Source organism: Corvus hawaiiensis, chromosome 30, assembly GCF_020740725.1.
Source record: "Corvus hawaiiensis isolate bCorHaw1 chromosome 30, bCorHaw1.pri.cur, whole genome shotgun sequence".
NCBI classification, from domain to species: Eukaryota; Metazoa; Chordata; class Aves; order Passeriformes; family Corvidae; genus Corvus; species Corvus hawaiiensis.
In genome coordinates this window covers 939437-962067 of record NC_063242.1, presented here as the reverse complement: position 1 = coordinate 962067, position 22631 = coordinate 939437, and the positions used below count along the sequence as shown (strand labels likewise).

The 22631-nt window shown below is 39.2% G+C and overlaps 1 protein-coding gene and 1 long non-coding RNA gene across 17 annotated transcripts in view; one reads left to right on the top strand and one right to left on the bottom strand.

The window, feature by feature from the left end:
• Positions 1-22631, bottom strand: part of LOC125318595 (poly(rC)-binding protein 3-like) — a 509055-nt gene that overhangs the window by 193762 nt on the left and 292662 nt on the right. The gene's annotated exons all lie outside the window — the stretch shown is intronic.
• Positions 10645-19802, top strand: LOC125318599. The gene is made up of 3 exons (XR_007200440.1): positions 10645-10720; positions 12140-13673; positions 18413-19802. It is a non-coding gene; the product is annotated as an uncharacterized LOC125318599 (long non-coding RNA).

Sequence of the window (22631 nt, the reverse complement as noted above, 5' to 3'; positions counted from 1 at the left end):
ATATATGTACGTGTATGTATATGTAGAAGACAACATAATAGCTCTAAGCTATTCAAGTAGATTCTTCTTAGTACAATGATTTTTATTAAGAACATGATAGAAAGGCAGCAGTGTACTAGCTAAAGGGACACTGGCCAATCAATATTTCTATTTATTGATCTTCCTTTAAAATATTCTGCTGTTAAGATATTGTTAAAGCATCTCCTTTCTCTACAAAGAGGACAGTCAAGTGGAGGGAGACAAAACCACTTTGGAGACTGGTGTTGATATTACAATAATTATTCTTAGGAACAGAGGGTTTTAGGTATTTCCATTGTGTTTGCCAATTTCCAAGTGCCCTGGAAAACATGAAAACAGTGGTGGCAGAGAGTACATGCCTGGGCTGCAAACCAAGACAAAGATGGCTTATCTGATTTGAAGCCTAAGAGGTCTGATGGCAGCCTGTCCGCAGGAGCATGGAGTGGGCCGTGGTGAAGGTGGCCCTGTAGGTCTGCGGGGTGCCCGCCCTGGATTGCCAACCTGCAGCCATAACCCACAGCAGAGACCGGTGCTCGCCATTCTCTTGATGGGCAGAGCTACACATTTGCATTTAAATTATCTCAGAGCCACAGCAAATGCTAAAAGTTAAAGAAACCAAGGCCAATAGTGTACATCTCTTACACTCTTCTGCAGTGACTCTCATAATTGCTTCACCACTGTTCTCCACTGCTGTTCATTTTTTCTTTAAATTGCTGTACGTTTATAGCTTCTTAAGACAGATTATTTTCTTGAACTCCTCTATAGCACACATTGATCTTCTTTCTTCTGCATGCAAGTAATAATTATGTAGCTTTCCAATAACCTTAATTAAAAAAGAAAAGCCCCAAATCATACTCCATGGTGCTGATACCTTTATTCTAACCTGTATCTGCTGTTATTTTCAGTGACAACACTTACTACTGTTGTGAGGAGTTGCAGTTTTGTATCTGAAGCATCTTTATCTGTAAAATAGTTCTGTATATCCCTGATAATACATGTTAAAGTTTCTAACTTCTCAAAACTATTTATTACTTCTCAGACTCTGAGGGCCCAGAGTATTATTCCAGAGCACCTTCTGTGGGCATGTATCACAATGAGAAAGCAAAGTCAGAAGACACCATTACTACCCTGACAATTACATTTACCAGGCAAGGCTGAGGAGAAGTGCAGTCCCTGGAGAGACAGAATTACATGCTAAAATCACTGAAAGGGATCACCTATCACTCTATCCAAATAGGTGCTGAGAACTCATTTTATCAGCGTTAACTGATCACAGCAAAAGACTGTTGGTTAAAATGATCCTTCTGGTTACAACTCCATACACCAATGTAATTCAGACAAACTCTCATTAGCCCATTAACTCACATGCTGGAAGAAAAAGCTTGTGGTCTTGGTTCAACTCTCTTTTCAGTCACTGCTTGTCACTGTTACAGGTATTATTTAAATACCTCTCCTTTTGAACATCCAGAATCTGACTTCTGGAATATTTTTGGTAATGAAAGCCTCAGGCCCACATGATGTGAAAATAAACATGCTCATGTCTCTTTAATAACTTAGAAAGAAAATAAAGTATAAAATATAAACTCTGGTCTGCTTCTGTGTGCTACTCCAGATGTTGCTTTATCCACTCCTCTCTTTTGGGGTATGAGGCTGACAGAGGTCCAACATGCAGCAATTGTGTTTTCCACTGTCCCCATCCATGAACACATGGGGTACATGAACAGAGCTGTAAAAATCTTGGGGTGCTCTCTTCTCTTAGCTCTTGTATTTTTGAAGGTACCGTCGGCTGGGGTGCCTCATGCTGTGCTTGCACATCCTTGCACTACACAGACCAAGCTCCACCATTCATTAAGCCTTGTTTTTCACCCTGCCTTTGACAAGCTGCATGGCAATATTCATTCAGTCTGCCCTACCATCACAGGCTGATTTGTAACCTGACTGCTCAGCTGTCAGGTCCACTGCAGGTCACATTTTATTTTAATAAAACTGTGGGAGTGAGACAACTTCTTTGTATGAGCATGGCGGAGGCCTGGAGCTTGCCTGACTCAATCCATTAAGGATTTATATATTAGCTGGTCTTCAATATCTATTTAAATATGGAGTGTTAGTGATCTGACACAATGCTCAGAATAAATTTAATTGACTTTTGTTATTTTTTCCTTTTTGGGGTCAGAAGAACTGAGTGATGTTAGCGCTCTGCTACTCTACCCATTAGTGACTGCAGAAGAGAGTACAAACCTACCAAACATACCAACACACAGGACTGCACCCCAGCCTGCTGAGGATACCCACACTTCATATTAAAACCTAAACATTGTGAAGTATTTAATTCAAACAGGTGAAGTTTAATGAGGAACAGGAGGTTAACCAGCTAATCTTGATGGACTAATTATTTTTTTCTCAAATTTCCAAACAATTAATATAAAACACCCAAATCCTTTAAAATAGCTTGCACATCCTCAAAAAATAAGGCACCTGGATTTGTCCCCCCTAGAACTACACTAAACTCACAGCACTTGCATTTCTCAAAAGGAAAATGTAAGCTCATGGGTTAAAAAAAGATAAGGCTCGCTTCAATGGGAATTGAGGAATGCAGAATCTTTGCAAAATTTAATTCATAAAGTAAAACAAAGTAAAAGAAGTATAACTAAATATATAGGAGACAACTAGAATTAGATTCCCAGGGCAGCAACATTACTGGTTCTGACAAGGTGAATTTATCCAAGCTTTCACAAACAGGATGTCAGATTTACCTCAGAACATGCTTGTATTTTCCTGTTCCATCTTTTCAATCTGATGATATTTCACATACTGCTGTGCTGTTAGCAAATAGGTTGCTACTTTTATAAAATGGCTTTGTCAAGCCCAGAATTTAACAGAGAAATACAGTTCTGATTCTGACACCTGTGTTTCAATTCACTATCAATCATCAGGTTAATTATTGCTCAAGAGGTAAATGTAAACCAAGGTGCAAAATAACCTGGAACAACTTTTGCACTCTCTAATGCCCTTTTCTGCCTCACTGATGTAATCAACAGAAGAATAAAAAAAGGGCTGGAATTCTTTCCATTATAGAAAATAACTTTGTTCAATAAAAACTTTTTTGCAGGTCTTGTTTAACTCCATAAATGACATTTTGGTCTGATTGATGTTTTCTGTTGACTTGCATAAAGCTGCAAATCATTGCCTGTCTTCTGCTTGTAACAGCATATATATACAGGGTATATATATATGGGTATTTTAGGAATTTTCTCCATCTGGAAAAATAGCTGTTTTTTAAAAGGTAAGAAGTAAGATATAGGTCTGATTCTGCAGCCCTTATGTTGCGTTGTCTTAGCCTTTATATAGGTAAAAAATTCCAAGGAATGACATACAGTCATTAATTGTCTTCAAGAAGGATTTTTACCGTTTTAACACCATTTCAGAAATTATATGCAGACCAATGACAAGAGTGTTCTCTCAACTTAAAATTGTTTTAATTTGCTTGAACTTCTATGACAAAAAACCCCACGAAAATGACTGAAATAAACATGTTTCAAACCTCACTAGGGAGCTGATTTACTGTCAAGAACTGCTTTCTGTGTCCTGCACTGCCCCTTGCTGGAGTACCTTACAAATGTGACAGTGTAAACTCTAATAGCAATACTAATTAAAATGTTTTAATAGCATCTGAACTCTGAAATAATTTTAAGATACAGTGACTGCACAGTTTATAACATTGCTTAATCAACAGTTCATTGTCACACATGTGGACTTCTTTTCTGTAAAACTACTGACCATTCCCACTTGCAAAGACTAATTTTGATCCATATAGAGCCGAGGAACATTGTTAGCTTTTTGGGTTTTATTTTTTCTCATAAACAGTTACTGTTGAAAAAAGAAAATAGTGAAGTGAAACACAGAAATATTGCTCTTTTACTGCTAATGAAAAGTGGCGAGGAAACCAAGTAAGGCAGATGCTTTCCTAAAAAACATAACATGTCCAAGATGTACAGTAAATGTGAACACGACCTATATATAGAAAAGAAATAAGAAAAAAACCCAAAAAAATATCTCTTACCTGTGAAACTCCCTTAGCATCTCCTGTTATTCATCAAAAAAAAACCCTGAAAATCTGGTGTCTCTTCCCTTTGTGTGTGTTACTCATCATTGATCCACTCATTCATTCTCACAATTCCAAGCTTGACAAAATAAATACACTTGAGTACTTGTGCCTGCAACTGCATTTTCCAGCTTTATTGTTCTGGTCATTGTTTGATTTCATTTAAGTTTTCCATCATGGATAATATTTAACCTCAAAACAATAACATGTTTTCACACAACTTTAAAGGTCATTTGTACAACTGTGTATGTAGAAAAACTGGATTACATGTTAGAAGCCCAATGAACGCTTTCCTGCATTAAAGTAAATCCTACCACCACACAACTTCTACACCACAAAATGATTTGTAATATTCCTCATCTACTCATAATTTATTCAGTTGTGCTCGTATTTTTAATTGGATCCTAACTACATATATTAGGTTTGAAGAAAGCTCTCCTATGATGCCGGATTTATGTAAGCTGATGCAAGTAACTCTATCCTTGCCTTTCAATGGAAACAATCCTTTGCTGGTGAATGAATCTGAGGACTGACCTTCCTTGAGCTCTCTCTCTGGAACTACACCTTCTCATTCGTCAACAAATAGTAAAGCACTCTACTGTACACTTGGTCTTTGCACTGGACTGAGTGACATCACTCCTCTGAAAGATGGGGACAGTGTAAGGGTTAAGACAAGTCGACTATATTTGAAATATTGCCTTTAATTTTAAAGTGAACTGGAAAAAAAAAAAAAAAAAGAGCCAAAGGCAGCTAGTTACATAAAAGCCTTTAAGAACTTGCAGAGAAAGCCTGAGGCAAGAGCCTAGCCCTGGCCATACTGACAGCACAGTACCTTCTGACTTTCTCAAAGCTTTGATTTCACCCTCAGACTTATAAAAAAACTTGGAAATTTGGCCCAAAATATAAAGGGGCCAAGTGGCAAGAAGAGGAATTAAATTGTACCTCTTAAATAATTCTCCATGCTGACAGTTCTGTGGGTGGTAAGAACATTATGGGAACAGAAATTACTAAAAAATATGAGGCAATATTGGAAAAGAGCACCACCAAGCACCTGCATCTCTTTAAGAACTTAGAAAGAAAATAAAGTATAAAATATTAACTTTGGCCTGTTTCTGTGTGTCATTCTAGGTGTTGATTTAGTCACTCCTCTCTTTTGGGGTGTGAGACTGACAGAAGTCCAACATGCAGCAATTCTGTTTTCCTGCTGTTTCCCCATGCAGGAAAACATTGGGATACATGATTGAAGCTACAAACAGTTTAGGGTGCTCTCTTCTCTTAGCTCACACACTTCCTGCTACTCAAGGGAAGCTCAGTGTGCCTATTTAAAATGTCAACTCGCTGCCACAGCTGATTACACATCTTCTCTAGAATGGAGAGTCATCAAGGGAAAAAAAAAATCTGTGTTTTTCAGAGTGGAGAGCTCTATGTGAAAGCTAAATTTAAGCCTGCCAAACACACCAAGCCCCTTTCCAGGAAGCCTGCAGAAGAGCAGTTCTGTGAATAAGAATCTGGATGCTACCACAGACATAGCATGACAAAAAGGATGACAGTAAGTCTGAAGGGTGAGACGGTGTCGCTGTGCTTCGTCTGTGTAAAATGAGGCAGCCCAACTCTCAGTTTACTCGTAAGACTTGATTGAGGGGGACAGAAGGACAATATATTACTTCTGTGTTTGGCACCAGTGTCACTGTGGCTGGAACACTGTGCCTATTTCAAGCATCCAAATTTCAAGAAGGATGCTGAGCAATTGGACAAGGTTCATAACAGAGCCTAGGGAATGATTAAAGTATTAGAAGACATGCCTTCTAGTGAAGGACTCCAGAAGGTTAATCTACTTAGCTCATCAAAGAGGAGGTTAAGGGTTGGGTCTTAATCATAGTCTCACATCTAATACAAGAAGCAGAAGTTTGACAGTAGAAGAGTTTATCTTCTGCCTCATTATCAGAGGTCCAGTGGTTGAAAGCTGAATATAAATACATTCAGATTCAGAAAAGACAGAAGGCAGGTTTTTTACTAGTATATTTAATTTTAACCAGGAATGGTAGTTAACTACTGGGGAAAAAAAAAATAAAGCGTGCTACATTTTACCAGTAATGTCAAATCAGATAGATGCTTTTCTAAAAAACTGTTTTGCAGTTCAAGTACAGATATTGGATACAGGTTGTGCTTTTTACTGACAGATTTAAATAACCCAGAACAAACTTACAGAAACAATGTCATTGACATATTGGACTAAAGAGAATTGCCATGATTTCTGAATAGAAGTCCTTTAACTCAAAAGTAGTTCTGCCTAAACCTGAATTTAAAAAGATGCCTACTGAACACTGAATCAATAAAAGGGCATATCTAGCAGCAACTTGTAGGTAGAATTAAACATGTGAATGTAACCAACTGCAAAACACATACACAATACACAATATCCACTTCATTAAGGGCTATATTCTGAGAGACTGTTTTGCCACAATGCTCCCCAAATCATTCTCAGTTATTGATTTGCAATGTCCAAATGGATGAATGCGACTCTGATAAGGATGATGATAAGGATAAATGCTTCAAAGTTGAATCATTGTCCATAGCTGTCTGACAGATAAGCTTCTGAATATGTCTGACATTACTGGGAAAATCCAACATAAAAATTGCACAGCTATTGCTCTGATCCTAAACTAAAACTCCTTTGTATATGCCTTTACCTTCACCAATTGCCTGCAAGCCCAAATTTCACAAATAAAAAAGTGTATTGTTTACATCATATTAGCTAGTAGACAACTTTTTGGTAGACCAAAGAAAACATTACAGTGACCTGACAGGCCTTAATATTAACCTGGAGGTATGCCAAAATCTGCTTATTTCTTATTCAGATTGACTTTTATTATCTGCTTATCAGAACCTGAAAGTATTCACTGCAGAACTGTCCATCCCTTTTGCGTGTCAAGCTTGGAAAAATGGTTGTCAGTCAGTAGTCAGATTCATACTGTTGCCTTGACACACAAAAAGTAGATTTCATTAGAGATAGCCTAGCACTTTCTTCATTCACTGAGTAATTTGGCTTCACAATTTGTTGCCCTGGGAAAAAAATTTAAAAATACATTACAAGTACATTATGTCTCATTTTAGCATGCATATGTTCTTGAATGCTGGCAGTATTTTCAGCAGTCTCTTACAGTTAAAGGTGAGAGCAAGATTCTTTTGTCCTGTTGGCCAGGATCACAGGATTACCCAGCTGAAAGGTGCCATGAGCAGCAGGACAATAACGTCACAACCCAGCACTGCCTGGGGCTGATGCCCCATTTGAGTCTCTGGAGATTTTCCAAAAGGACAGGGAATGGACGTGTTGCTCTAGGGCTCAGAAGAGGTTCATGGTGCAGGTCCATGCCCCAGGCAAGCTTGCAGAGATGGGCATGACTGCATGCAGTGTAAACCAGCTCTACACTAGCCCATGCAATGCTTGCTGTCCAAAGCATTCAGACAGATTTAAACCAGCTGCACACCTAAAACATGTCTGTGTTCTGAAGGACAGTCCTTTTTTTTTTATTTTCAGCATATTTTGCTTCTTTTTATGCTACTGCTCTCTATTAATTTTACCCTTTTAGAAAAGTTTAGGACTAAATCCCTTTGCTTTTCCACATACTGATAGGATAGTCTTATCAAGAGAGACATTAAAGCAGCCAGTATTTCTGAGCAATCTGCATCAATCCAGGTTAGTAAAAAAGTATCCAGGTTACTATAGAGCTGAGGAAATGAAACACTGATCCTAGGCAGTAGCACTAAGAGCTTTACAGGTTTAGTGTTTTACGGCTGTGGAGGTGTATGTTTGTGTATTTCTAAACTGCTTAAATCAGTGGGATGCAATACTGTAAGCCTTGAGAATCAAGCTTATTTTTGAAAGTTCAGGGGACAATAACAAATGCTGACACAGATTCTCTGTATTATTCTGAGCTGTATTTTTGAAAGTGTAAGGTGAATTCAGAATATTTTTACATTAGATAGACTCTCATTGACTTTTTTCTTCCAGATAGGCTTGAGACAAATACTGAAATTTTCCTGCTTTGCCATATTGTGTTATTTTTTGCCCATCAATTACTGTGGGCACAATACAGCTCCCCAGCATCATGGCAAGGTGAAAAAGGCAACTTACCAAAACTCAGTGGCCCTTTTCTGATGTTTTGTTCACAGAGGGGTGCTTACTGTGCAAAGGGTGAAGTTGCAAGGTCTGTCTAAGCAGATTTTACCAAGTTATTTTTGTGCCATTTCAGTGACCTGAACTGGTTTGCTGTAGATGGCAGAAGGTGGGTGGTGTGAGCAAGACATTAGGCTTTGAGGGGCAAGAATTGAAGCTCTGCATCTGGGCACTAACAAGCCAGATAAAGTCATACCCTGAAACTCAGCCTGGAGGAGCTTTTTTTCTGCTGTTTAAGGGAACTGAGTAATGGAGGAATTCTCCTGAACAGTTCAAGGAACACTAGAGCCAAAGCAAGGGAATACAGTCAGCTCAGAGGTACGATGTGGTAGAGCCTTAGCATAAGAATATATTCTGGCAGATAGACAGTTAAAGAGAAATAACCATTTCATTGCAAGATTTTTTTTTAGAGGTTTCTGTTTAGCCCTACCTAGCAATAGCAACCAGAAAATCCTGTTAAGGAACAGCAGCAATAATGCACACAGAGACATCCTTCTGCAGAAGGAAAAATGTGAGGTCAGTATGAGTTGGGGCCTAAGGATGAAAATGAATGACACTGCATACATTGCTACACAGCTAAGAGACATGATCATCCAAGTTGCATAAGAAGCAACAACAACACAGGTCTTACATTCTTTCTCCTCCAAGTTACACAAATACACCAATTTAACATCAAGTTGTTGATTTTTAATCATTTGTAGTGGAGCTATTACAACTAGTACCCTTGAGCTAACGCTTTGAAAACTGTGATTACTAGATAATAGTCAATAAAAAGCCTACATACAAATTTTTGTGCCAAGAGGGGCAAGCTTGGTATATGAATGCCAGCATACCATATTACTTGTTAAAACCAAGGTCTCATGAATAGCATGCGCTCAGGAAACCTCATTACAGAGAGTACACTAGCTACTACCTAGCAAAAAATGTATCTGAAAATACGCTGTTAAGAAGCTGGATATTGATATACTGCATATAAATCTGATGGGGAAAACTGTCAAAGCTTCCAGATTTCAATAATACCTGTGTTAGCCGAGTTAATTGGAAGTCTTACCTATAACCTTTTCTGAATATTTCCTCTTCTTGCAATGATCTGTTATTTCCTTGCTTGTTAATGGAACAACAGGTAGAAATTTCTCAATTGACAGCCTGCTCTGCAGGCTGGCTTATAAACACAGAGGAGTACATTATAGCCATCCTCTGTTAAAGCTATCATTCTGGGGATACAATTTGCAATCTTCCTAACCAACCTGAAATAACCTCAAATATTTTGTTTTGCTATTAGAAAGGCAGAAAAACAGCACATCAATTTGTTGATTTTTTTTTTCTTTGAAGGAATTCTTGGATACTACAAAGACCTGCTTCAATTTTTCTAAAACTTCAATAGTATAAAAAAAACCCACTTGGAGATACTGTGGCGTAAGAGCTGTAACTGAAGGGAATAGAATGATATTGTGGCAGATGGAAAATACACTGGTAGAGAGTAAAAATTATTTCGTTGGGAAATTTTCTCTTTAAGGTTTCCATTCATTCCTACACAGGAATAAAAAGTAGAAAAGATCATAAAGGAAGAGCGTACAGGCTAGACAGCTGCAGTCCTTTTTTTTTTAATGAAATTGAGCAGAGTATAAATATGCACATATATTAGCTTTCAATATATTAGTGTTTGTTTTTCCTACTTTTTTGGCATAGAAGTTAATTTTAAAAATAAGAAACATGATGGGATGTTTTTCTTTAATTTAAAAGAAGATCTTATCTCCTTCTCAGAAACCTTACTCTATTTGGGTCTTTAAGTCACAGTAGGAGTTTTTTTAGCTCCTCATTACATGATTCAACAGAGGTATAATGGGATCTCTGCTTCACAAGAGGAGAGGGAACATGGCACAGGAATATTCTACAAGCTCAGAGCAGCATTGTAATCCTAGTGGAGTAGACAGATCAAGTTTCTTTGTTGGAAGTCAATTCTGATCCCAATTGTCTTATGTTTAAGGTGAAACTTGTAAAACAAATTAAAACTGAAGCATTCCCATCTAAACTGTAAATCTTGTCATTTATCATTAGACCTAAAACTACCAATGTATAGATCTCCAATGGCCAGGAATGATGGAAAAACTACGTTACCTGTTGTGAATACTTGTTTGCTATTTAAACTTTTCCTATGTTTCCCTTCCTAGCCCTAACGCTAACCCTTTCACTTTCTTAGGTTACAATATTAATATTCCTTTAATGGAGCTTGTCTATGTGAATTAAATTGTACTTGAGTTCTGAGGGATTCAGATGCACTGTTATTTTTCTCTTTTTTTTTTTTTTCTCCAGATTACTTATTTTTCCTGAGAAAAAAAGGCTTCAGCAAAAAGGTATTGCCACTAGCTCTCAGCTGCATGAAGATGTCAGAGCAGCACTTGGAGCATCCAATTTAGATAAGGGTAAGTTCTATTTGGAAAATTTTAGAGAATGCTAGGATAAGAAGGTTATCTGCTGACCAGCTGAATGACAGTCAAGAAAATGTAAGCATCCTTCTCAAAGGATGGTTGTATCAGAGAGAGTAAATTAGCAAAATGAATAAGAACCTCCTACTCAGAATCATTTACAAAATTATTGTACCAGATAAGAAACAGCTAGAGTTCAAGAGTCTATCTCTTATAAAACATGATTAGATTCCTTAATCTTAGGAATGATGAATATTTACTCTTGAGCTCTTGAATGTATCTGAATATTTACATACATTTATTCCAATAATTTAAGATTTGACAAAATACTGATACAGCTCGTAAGCCTTCCCTCGTGGAGGCACAGCTGAACTGGCAAAGCAGCCTTCTACCAGTAGAGCTGACAGTCAATACTCCAAGTCACATAAAAGAAATCATGGAATAATTTCTTTTTCTGCTAGAATCACTGCTGCATACCAGGGCTCCTTCTCCTGGGGAAATTATCAACCAGAGGCCTCCTCCTCTGCTCCTTGTGTTCTTGCTGGGTGGCCCTAGAAAAACCCTGACACAGACAGGAGGTCTCAGCACAAGGAGAAATGTCTTAAACAGCTCCTTGAGCAAAGACACCAGGACAATGTGGTCTCTGTGCCTGAGGCACTGGGCTGACCCACTAAGGAAGTGTGAGTTCCCATGGGATCTTCTCCCATGGTGCAAGCACTGGAGGGACTGCACTCATCAAGGGGTATCTCTGCTGCTTGGTAAGTTATCAGGAATCTATCAAGTCTCCCATTTACAAAACAAGGATAAAAGAAAAAGGTAACTGTAAATGACCAAAAGGATGGAAAAGTAACTGGATATACCAAAACCAGAGAGCAAAGAAACTGAACTCAGTGACAACACCACTGCCTTCCCCAAAGAGGGATGTAGTATTACTTGCAAATTCCTACTGCTAAGACTATCCTTTCTTACTTCTTTGATTATGATGATTGTTGGAATGTATATATATCATATAAAAACCCCAAACCCAGTATATGACATGTAATTTACAGAGAAAATAAAGTTGAAGGAATTACCTAACTAGAAGTTATATTCTTAGCTCTTACTCCAAACTAGGCCACTTTACCAGATAATATGATTTATTCTTAGCTCCTCTTTGAGAAGGAAATACGTGTCCAGCTATGCTCCAGAGATAGTGCATTTCTTCTAGACCTCTATGGCCAAAAATGATCAGTAGCTTGGCAGTTTTATGCAGTAAGGTCTATGCAATAAGAAAAGTGCAAGCTTGCTTTGCAAACCAGAGGCTTACTTGGAGCCTCCCTCATCTGCGTCACCACTTCTGAAGAGCTCAGTTCCTTGCAAGCAGAGGAGCTTCTTCTTTTTTCTCTAAATACTATTTCCTTTTCTTCTGTTTTATAGCACTGTGGTTTTCTGCCTCCTGATTACTGATTTTGCTGTAACACTTCACAAAGTGTGAATACACATCTGTGAGCATAAGAAGTGCTAACATTGCAGTATCTACATTTTAGTAAATGTTACCTTCAATAAGAATGCTTCATTGGAGACAGCAAGAGTGTGTTTGTGTGAAACTAATCTTCTGGAAAAAAGAAATTGAGCCATCTTGATAATTTCAACCTAATATTTTAGATCTGCAATGAAGATGTCTACAGTCAAGCTAATACCCTGCACTTTCTTTAGAGTCAAGGAAGAGAAATAAAAATTGGATGATATGATTTAGGTGACCAATTTTCAACATAATTTAGAATGGACTCATGTACGTCCTACAAGTGGTTATTACTTTCTATGAACTAAAAAGATGCTAACTGAGAAGATTGGCTACGTCAACATTTACACTGTAAACATTCATTTTGACAATGTGAGTCCCACCTTCTCTAAAGCAGAACAGAAAAAAGGGAAAAAAGAAAAGAAAAAAGCAATTAATGAAGCAAATCTGATTGTCAGAACTGTCTTGAAGAGCTTGAGAGTTGTTAAATTCCTTGCAGTTCTCTAGCTTTGCTGCATAACTTCATAATTTGAATCTTCCTTCCATCTACAACTGGATGCTGTTGATTTAATTTCACACAGATACTAATTAATTAACAAATCAATTTAATCAACTAAGCACAATCAGTGCAAGTCCAGCTACAAATTTGATTTGTTGATTGTACTAGTCGCTTGTAATCAGTTTTGTAAAATAAAAAATTTACAGCTTAATTGATTTTTATCCTACTGGCTTGTTAAACTTCCATAAAATGCTAAAAAGAACAAAGAGCTTCTGCCCCTAAAAAGAAACACAACCTGTAACTCTGCAAGAATATATATAAAGCAACCAAACCTTTTGCCACTTTGCCGTGCTACCAGCTTACCACAGTCACCCACAGAAGATCAAGAAGTTAAAGCACTTTGAAATGATAATGAGATTCTCCCACCAGCCAGTAGGAACTCTTAGAGGATAGGTGAAATGTGATAAGAATTTGTCTCACAAAGAGAGGAAAAACACCTGTCTGAAAGACCTGGCACAGAAATCTGTCCTGTGTTTCAACTGGCAAATACGTCTGAAAATTTGAAGAAAACGGTACTGGGAAATAATTTATCCTAGAGTTGCATGCTCTCAATTTATACTGTTCCACCTTACAGGAATTGTTTTCCTTCCTGGACAGCAATTCAAGAGAAGGGGAAGATCTTAAAGGGACAACAGTGTAAGGAGGCTTTTTGTCTATGATTAACAGATTGTGGTCATCTAGTTTTATGTATCCTGAAGTACAGAAATAAGAAAAGGCCCCAAAACCAACAAACCACCCAATTTGATTCCTTAAAAAATAGGGAGAAAATGGAGCCTTCCAGAGGAGCAAGAACTGCTGCCAAAGGATACTAAGAATAAGGGAAATGAGATCTTCCATTTCCAGGATTGTTCCACCTATGTTTATGGTCCCTCAGCATCAACATATTCAAGGTGAGAGATGTAAAAATGCGCTTGTGGGCAGTGGTTATGGTACCAGTTTATTGATACACAGTGTATCCATTCTGTGTGTTTTAGTGCACAGTTATCAATGGTGGTTTGTCAGCTGTGCATGAAGAACTTCAAAATGTATTGAGGTTGTCATATGATCCGAACTGGGTGTTCAGCTGCAATTTGAACATTATTTTCTCTGCAATGGGGAGAGAAATCTGTGAAATTGGTTACTTTATGAAGTGGATTAACCCTGGCTGGATGCCAGACACCCACCAAAAGCTGCTCTATTACTCCCCTTTACTAGTGGACAGTGGAGAAAAAATATAACGACGGTTTCATGAGTTGAATAAGGACAGGGAAAGATCACTCACCAAATAGTGTCATGGGCAAAACAGGCTTGAATTTGGGATAGTAACTGAATTTATTTTTAACAGAATCAGAGTAGGATAGTAAGAAGTAAAATAAATCTTAAAAACACCTTCCACCACTCCTCCCTCCCAGCTCTACCTCCTCCCCTGCAGTGGTGCAGGAAGAGAGGGAATGGGAGTTAGGGCCAGTTCATCACACATTGTTTCTCCTGCTGCTCAGGGACAGGAGTTCTTCCCCTGCTCCAGTGTTGGGTCCCTCCCACAGGAGACAGTTCTCCATGAACTTTTCCAAAGTGAGTCCATCCCACAGGCAACAGCTCACAAACTGCTCCAACGCTGGTCACTTTTTCATGGGGTGCAGTCCTTCAGGTACAGCCTGCTCCAGGGTGGGACCCACAGAGTCACACGTCCTACCAGAGAACCTGCTGCAGCTTGGGCTCCTCTGTTCACGGGTCTGCAAGTCCCTGCCAGGATCCTGCTCCAGCAGGGGCCTCCCATGGGGTCACAGCCTCCTCTCAGGCATGCACCTGCTCTGGTGTGGGGCTCCTCCATGGGCTGCAGGTGGGTCTCTGCATCCCTTGGATCTCCCTGTGGGCTGCAGGGGTAGAGCTGCTTCACCATGGTCTGCACCATGGATTTCAGGGGACTCTTGGTTCTGGCTCCTGAAGCACCTCCTCCCCCTCCTCGGTGTCTGCAGGGTTGTTCCTCTCACATGTTCTCACCCCGCTCTTCTCTGGCTACCATTACTTCTGCACAGTAATTTTTTTTCCCAGCTTAAATCTGTCATCACAGAGGTGTTACCACCATTTCTAATTGGCCCAGCCTTGACCAGCAGCATGTCCAGATCTGGGGCTGTGGTGGCCTGTTAAACCCGCGATTCTGAATGTTCCTCTCGTTCCCTCCCTGGCCTTGGCCACTCCCTCGGTTTCTCCCTATTTGCTCCTGTACCCCAACCCTGCCCAGGGACCGCCCTTGGGCCCCTGACAAAACCACCCCACACTCAGAGCGCGCGGTCTCTTTACCTCTGAACATCATGGGGATGAGATGTGATTAAAGCCATCTCAAACCCTCATGAGATTAAAGCCATCTCAAACCCTTCTTTACCACCACTGCGTTGTAACGCTGCTGGCTGCCGGAGCCAGATGGCAGGGCTGTCCCAAATGGGCTCTGGGATGTGACTGATCACATGGCCCTAGGAAAGCCTTGCTGAGCTCTCAGGGAGCAGCAGCCTGCTAGGCAGAGTCCAGCAGTTACAACATGGGGCTACCAGGGATTGGCTCTGCCAGACATGGAGGAAGCTTCTGGCAGCTTCTCACAAAAGCCATGCCTGTAGTCCCGCACTACCAAAACGTGGCCATAAAAACCCGGTACACCATATCACTGCCAAAAGGTAGCAGATGTTTTCCTATAACTCATCAACCAAAACAGTTATTTTATCCTCCAAAACAAGGTTCTAATACTGATAGAACCACTCCAATACCTAACTGAGCATTAACTAGAGGAATTAAATCACAAAGTGGCCAACAATAAAGTTTTTGCCAGTGTGCAGGCCCCACAGCTATAAACAGTAAGACAGAATTGGAGGGAAATCGTAATTTTTCCAGTTTTCATTCTTGTGAGTAAGGACATCAAAGGTAATGCCGAGTAGAGAGGTAACCTCACACACTGTAAGTGATATATAAATATGATGTCACCCAAAGATCCAGCAACACTTCACAGGCTCAAATACTACTTTCCAGCAAAGCAAGGTGCAAGAGGAACTATTTCTCTTGTGCTTACTGGTGCTGTGTCTGATCTGCGCTTGCGTAGCTGACCAAGACTCAGCTCTGAATATTTATGATATATGATCAGCATGTAAGGTATTTATACACATAATTGATGGTTGTACCTATTTAAGCAGTTGAGTCAGTGGAGCAGAATATATCAGTATGAAATTGCTGAAATGACTAGCACTGGACCATAATGGGGTGGGAACACACTGTGTTGGTGTTTGGGAGTTTTGTATCAATATAATGTTAGAGTTTTCCAAGAAAAAAATATTTTGATACAAAAAGAAAATAAATTCTGCCCCCCCCCCCCCCCCCCCAAAAAAAAAAAAGTCCTTGTGCTCAACTTAAGTAGCAACAGCAGGAAAAACAGTAGGAAAAACCACCAGATCTTAGTGATAAGCTTTGTCTGTATTTTCTTTCTCCTAGATTTTTTACCCTCACACAGGCCTGACTCAGGTCTTTTAAAGGATATAAAATACAACTGTGGCTACTTAATTTCTGAAGGCAATACAAGAGAAAAGAGAGAACAAGGAAATGAAAGGCTGAATCACTAGCTGGACTAAAGCAAGCTGTGGTCCCCGTGTTGTCCCAAGCACATACACAGATGATCAGTATTTCAGAAAGAAGGAAATTACTTCTGACCTTGCACATGAGGTAGTCTGGCTATCTGGTCATTACAAAAAGAAGCTTATGATCCTCTCTGATCTGAGCTGATGTGGAAATTTGGCCTGTGTTGTATTAAGTTGAACATGGAAATTCAACAAGGGAGATTCCTTCTGTCCTTTTTACAGTTTATTTTAAACCTAATTTATAAAGCAGTGCCCCTAATCTGCTTGTAAACTAGTTTTAAACTGTCAGAGTTGTGCAGCTATTGAGGAAAATTGTACACATTTTAAACAACTGCCTAACTTAGTATTTACTCTAGAGATATAGCTGCATCCAAAAAAGGTATTTCATCTTTATAGGCAAATATTTTCAATTTTTATAATTCCATAAATGATTTTTAAAGAGAATTTAAATCTTAACTATGACTCCTCAGCAGCCACTGAGAGAAAGAAATGGAAAGTAACACTGTCCTTCAGTGCCTCAGCAGTGCCTTTGTTTTGTATTTTTACAGCACTAGCTAATGTTTCACTTGCTGGTTCCTCCTTTGTGTCATACACCTGTCTGTCTTTTGTCACTTCTGTGACAGCCATTCTGTTATTTAAACATATCTTTCCCTTACATCTAATATAATCTTAAGCCTATATGCAAAGGTGAAGCTGCGTCTTCTCACTTGTACTTGAGCAAAACTCCTGCGAATTTCAGTGAGAGGATGGAATCCTGTTTGCTAAATTTCTAAGGGTAAATACCCTCAGCAAAAAGGAGAAACATGCAAATTTCAGTGGGAACATCCTTACCAAGATCTGCCTTTGGCCACAGACAGAGACAATTCCTCTGCCAGCCTGTGAAGAGGGCTGGGGAGTGCATGGAGACATGACTTTTTTTCACTGCAGAGTTAGCTTCAGTTAATATTTGTACTGTTGATAACTCAGGTCCCATTCATGAAAAAAACACCCACCAACAAACCGGTAACTCTCATTCAAGAATAGTTATGCTTTCAACAGGAGTTATCTTACCCAACAGTGGAAATCAGCTCAGGAAACTGATTTCCTGAGCTGATCAGCTCAGCTACTCTACATTGCTATGGTGTTAATTTACAGGGTGGCTTTCCTCATTCAAGCCACATTAACTTGAGGGGCATTAGCTTGAGTGTATGCAATTTAAACTAATTTCTTTAGTAAGGACAAGTTCTATCAAGAACCTTTTAGCATAACCTTATAACCTTTCTGCCAGTAGTTCCTTACCAAGAATTCATTTTAAAAGAAGAGCTTTGTCCCTACTCCTAATGGAGTGTTGCACTGGGAAAAGCAACCAACCATTTCCCAGGTATTTTAGCAAGCCAAACTTGCTGGTCCCGCCTAGATCAGAACAGAGTCACAACAGAACAATATTTATTTCACTTGTTGTTCTATGTGCTTTGACCTCCAGGTTTAGTCATTTTTACCAGGAGGACCTATTATCATGAGTGCTTTTCACTAGCCAGTGTAAATCCTTGGCAGCCAGTCCCCTAAGCCTGACTGAAGCAATCAATCTGCCAGAAAATCACAACAGTATCATGTGCTATGAATATTTTATAGTTTACTTACTCTAATTGCCCAAGCACTAAGGTCATGCTGGTCACACCTGTTAGGATATTTTGTCCCCATGAAGCTGAAAAGCAGGTCAAACCCCAGAATATTCTCATAATTTGGTTAAAGAAGTATGACTAGGACTAAGAAACAGATTAATTGATGAGCTTCTCCAGACCACAGAGCTATCAAAACAGTTTCATGACACCTGACCTCTTTTCAGCCTGCCCACACATCTGTCAGATGCTTTGTAAACATTCTCTGGGTCTGGAGCCATGCAGTGACCATTTCATTGGTTTGTGCAGTGCGTTCTGTGGTACATGCTGAAGTGGAAGGCTGATAATTACCTCTGCTTCAATGTGGGATGCTTTTAAGTTCAAAGTCAAGCTCCTCCCAGGAGAAATGCTAACCATAATAAAAATTTACTTTAGCAGCTTCTTTTAGGATTTTTGCATCACGGGACCTGATTTGAATACCAGCCTCTGGAACACCAGACATCTCCAATACACTTATTGAAAATGTAAACGTGAAGGTTGTCCTGCACTGGATTTTCCTGTGTTCATGTTATCTGAAGAAATACCTGTGCTATATCACAGTTCCAGATTCAACATGTTCTATGCAGCTGGCACAGTTATTTTCGTCCCTCTTTCTGGTGAGGTTGAGATAGATGCCAAATGTATGTGAAGCATGGATGTATCAGAAAGATTCTCAAGAAACCTTTAAAGAATTCTACTACAGTAGGGCATCCCCCTGAATGCAAGCAGAAGCACAGTGTATTAGGCACATTAGGGACAAGAGTGATGCTCAAGGAAGAGACAAAAAACTGTCCTAACACAACAGGGAAATGAACTTGATTCTGGTCCTCTTTTCCTAAGACAGGCTATATAGACCTGGAAAAATGTAAATGGCTTTGTTTCAACACTGTATCTGGGCTTACTGTTTAAAGAGAAGAACACCTTCACAGGTACACTCAAGTTATACCACAGTTCTAGCAAGAAGCACATGATGTCTGCGGCATGTACTGCTGTGGTAATGCAGTGGGTGCTTAGAGATTCAAACAAACCCATCTTTCTGTGCAGGCCACTCTGGTATTCCACAGGCCATGATAAGAGCTGCTGGGTGGAGGCCAGCTTTGGATGTATAGCAGTGCTCTAAGCACTAAAAGCAGTTGGGAGTCCTGTTACAAAGCTTTGGAATTTGGCATTGTGGTAAAATAAGATTATGGCCCACAGATTCCGAACAGACATGATATTCCTGCCAGAAACAGGAAACAATAACTGCGGTAGCATTCGTGTTCAAGAACAGGCAGTTCTCAGCTGTCATGCATATTGAAAATTGGCAGGAATCCCTAAAAAAGAATGTTTGCTAATCACTTCTGTCCAGGTCTAACCATATTTAGCACAGAAAGCAGTTTACCAGATTCATTAGCATATTACATCATATGCTATCTGTCTCTCTGCACCTCAGTTTCTGTTGGGATTCATCATTAGAAATTAGAAAAAGCAGAACAGAATTAAGAAGCCATCACAATTCAATAAATCCAATGAAACTATCACTAGGGAAGTAGCCTAAAGCAGGAATGTCATGTATTAGGTCTATTACACATGGTGATTTATGCTTTTCATGGATTTCCTGTAAAGATTTTGACTTGGCAAATTCGTGATGAAAATAAAGCGGCATATAATGTTTCTCATTTTTTGCTGATTCTTCTGCTGGTGAATGACTTTTGATATGTAATGCAGTAATACACCAAGGCTATTTCTTAGATATGTTAGTTACAGTCAGCTACTTTTCTGGAATAAAGATGTCATCAGAAAATTCTCTACCTGATTCCCCTATGACAAAGATTCTTGTACACACACATAAAGTGAAAATATGATCCTTTTCCAAAATAAATTCATTACCATGCTTTAGCAGCTGTTGAAGTGATTTGAAAAGTTTAGTGCAAACCTGAACTGGCACTCATGTATACCCAGAATGATCTGTAGAGACACTAAGGTTATGTGTCTATCACATGTTCCCCACTGTACTGAAATGGATTTAAAATTGTTTAAGCACATTTGCCTTAAAGTGATGTGAAAGCCCTTGGCCACATATAGAATGTAGGTCATGTATTTTTTCTAGGAAAATCTTTTATATATTTTTCTTTTCAGGAGGACAAATGCCTTTGTATCACAGGATAAAGCACTGTAAGCTTGTTTTTCGTTTCAGCAACAGGAAGCCAAGTGATAGTTTTGTCTCAGTGGAGGAAGCTCCAGGCCCCGTAAGCCTCACACGACTGCATTCATAATACTCTGCTGAGATAAGACCAAGAAGGAACCGTTATCAGTCAAAATCTGTGAGAAAAACTGCTACTGATACATGGAACTTCATTGCCCTGGATCTTCCAGGTCAATCTCTTGACCTGGAAATACTGGACCTGGATAAGCTGCCCCTTCTCCAGACACAGATGAGAAATGAACACCATTTCAGGGCCTTGACTATGCAAACAAAGTAGTAGGCTACTTCTGCAAGAGAGTAGGTCACACCACCCAGCACAAGCCTGCATGGAGTCACTCTTCTGATATTTTTCCAGTTTTTGTTAGTAATAGCTGAAAAATGCAATTGTCATTTCCAGTTAAATCTTTCCAGCAGCAGTAATACAAACATTTTATAGCACAGCACATCTTACTGAGAGTCTCTTTCCTGAAAAACATGTATGTCAAAACGTTCTGCTATGTGCACCATCAGCTGAAGAGTCACAGCAGTGTCACCATCATGGATACTGCCTACATTCTTGTAAAGCAAGTCAGAAGTTACTCAGATTAAGCAGCTTGCCTTAGAGCTAGCAAATTAAACAAATATGTTGAAGATGCTGCTTTAGTGACAGTGTCTGTACTTACTAGATGAGCTGCAAATATGAGAGAGCACTGATCTAAGATTTTCAAGTGTGGCCAATGGGGACATCTGCCTACAAGCAACACAAATCACAACACATTTTTATTTATTTTATGACTATACTAAGCTTCTACATTACAGTACTCAGCTTCTACATATCTGATAACAAAGCAATTTTGCTTCTGAGATGTGCTTCATGTTTACTAAAATACTCCATCATCCTGCTGTTCTTCCATAAACAAACCCACATCTTATTGATTCAAACCAAGTTTCTTACTTTTAAGTCAATCTTACAGTAAGCAGCCATTCTATTCTTCCTCTGATTTTGCTCTGAATGGGCAAACTACCCTGAGTGTCAAAAGACCCCTGCTGTGCTTATGGCAAATGGATAGATGTACAGACAATGACTGAGCTCTCTCCTCTAATTCAATAGAGTAAATAAAGTAGATTAAGGGAGGAGTGGACTAAAACTTTTGCATATTTGGTATACAGGACTTGATTTGCTTTAAATGACAGTAAATTACATGTGGTTTCTGAGAGTTAGTACTGTACATCAAACTAAACATGACATGATAGTTTTCATAAAGATTAGAGATTGTCTGCTGTGGGCACTGGGCATCTGGAACTGAGGGACATGAAGAATACAAAGGCTGAACCAACCTCAGGTTTCCAGGGCTGTTGTTTCTTCCACTGGCTCAGAATACTGGGCACTGTTCAGTGGTATGGAAAGCTAGATCCTCAAGGACAGCTACTCTCTCACCTATGGTTAAAAAAACCCACATAGTACTTTCTGCTTCTGACTGCTGATTTCAGACTGAAAGCTATATATTGTTCCCTTGATGAAGTTTGCCCTTGAGTAAGATTTGAAACTTGATTTTGTGTTTGTTTAACTGGAAGCAGTGGACCACAAACACATCTGTCCTTTCCTTCAGCAAAGGAACAGCAAAACCTTCATTAATCAAATACAATAAATGTTAAACACAGACTCCATTAACTCAGAGTAAATAAGCTACATGATTACATTCAACTTGGAGGTCAAGACCAAGGGGATTTCTCAGAGTCCACTTCATAACAGGCTACCCTTCTGTTCTGCCACACCCTTTCCCCTCTCCATATAAAGCACAGAAAGAAATGGGCACTGACCAAAGAGGAACCAGGACATGAAGTCCATGAGTGATTCATCTTGATTTTGGTGAACTACCTTCTATCTAGAGGCTTGAGGGAGTAGCAGAATTCACCCTCATATGAATAAATAATTTATTCTGCACATGTGCAATGCATCCACACATTTACAGAAAAAGAAACACAAGAACATAGTAAAAACAACTGTAAGTTTTCCAAAATGTGATTACTTACAGAACTTCCTTTAATACATTTGCAAGCAAACTCATATGAAATGATATGCATATTCACAAATGCAATGAGTACATTTCTCACATTTAATTAGCATGGCAGAATTTCTGCACCAATAATCTAGCTGTGAAAATTATGTTAAAGATTTTGCAGATGATATGAAGACATTACAGTAAAAAACACCCAGCAAAAAATGTGAACTAATTACATAATGAACCTTGAAAAATCAAGTTCTCACTTGGTACGTCACTGGTGGTATATCAGATATCTACATCAGTGGCACCCAAAAGCAGCAATCTGTTCTATAAACATTGGTGATTATACTTAATAACTAGGTCTTAATTTTACTGAACTGACTCTCTAGGATTAGGTGTCTGCAGACACCCCCAGCGCTTGGAATGATTCATTTATGTCAAACCA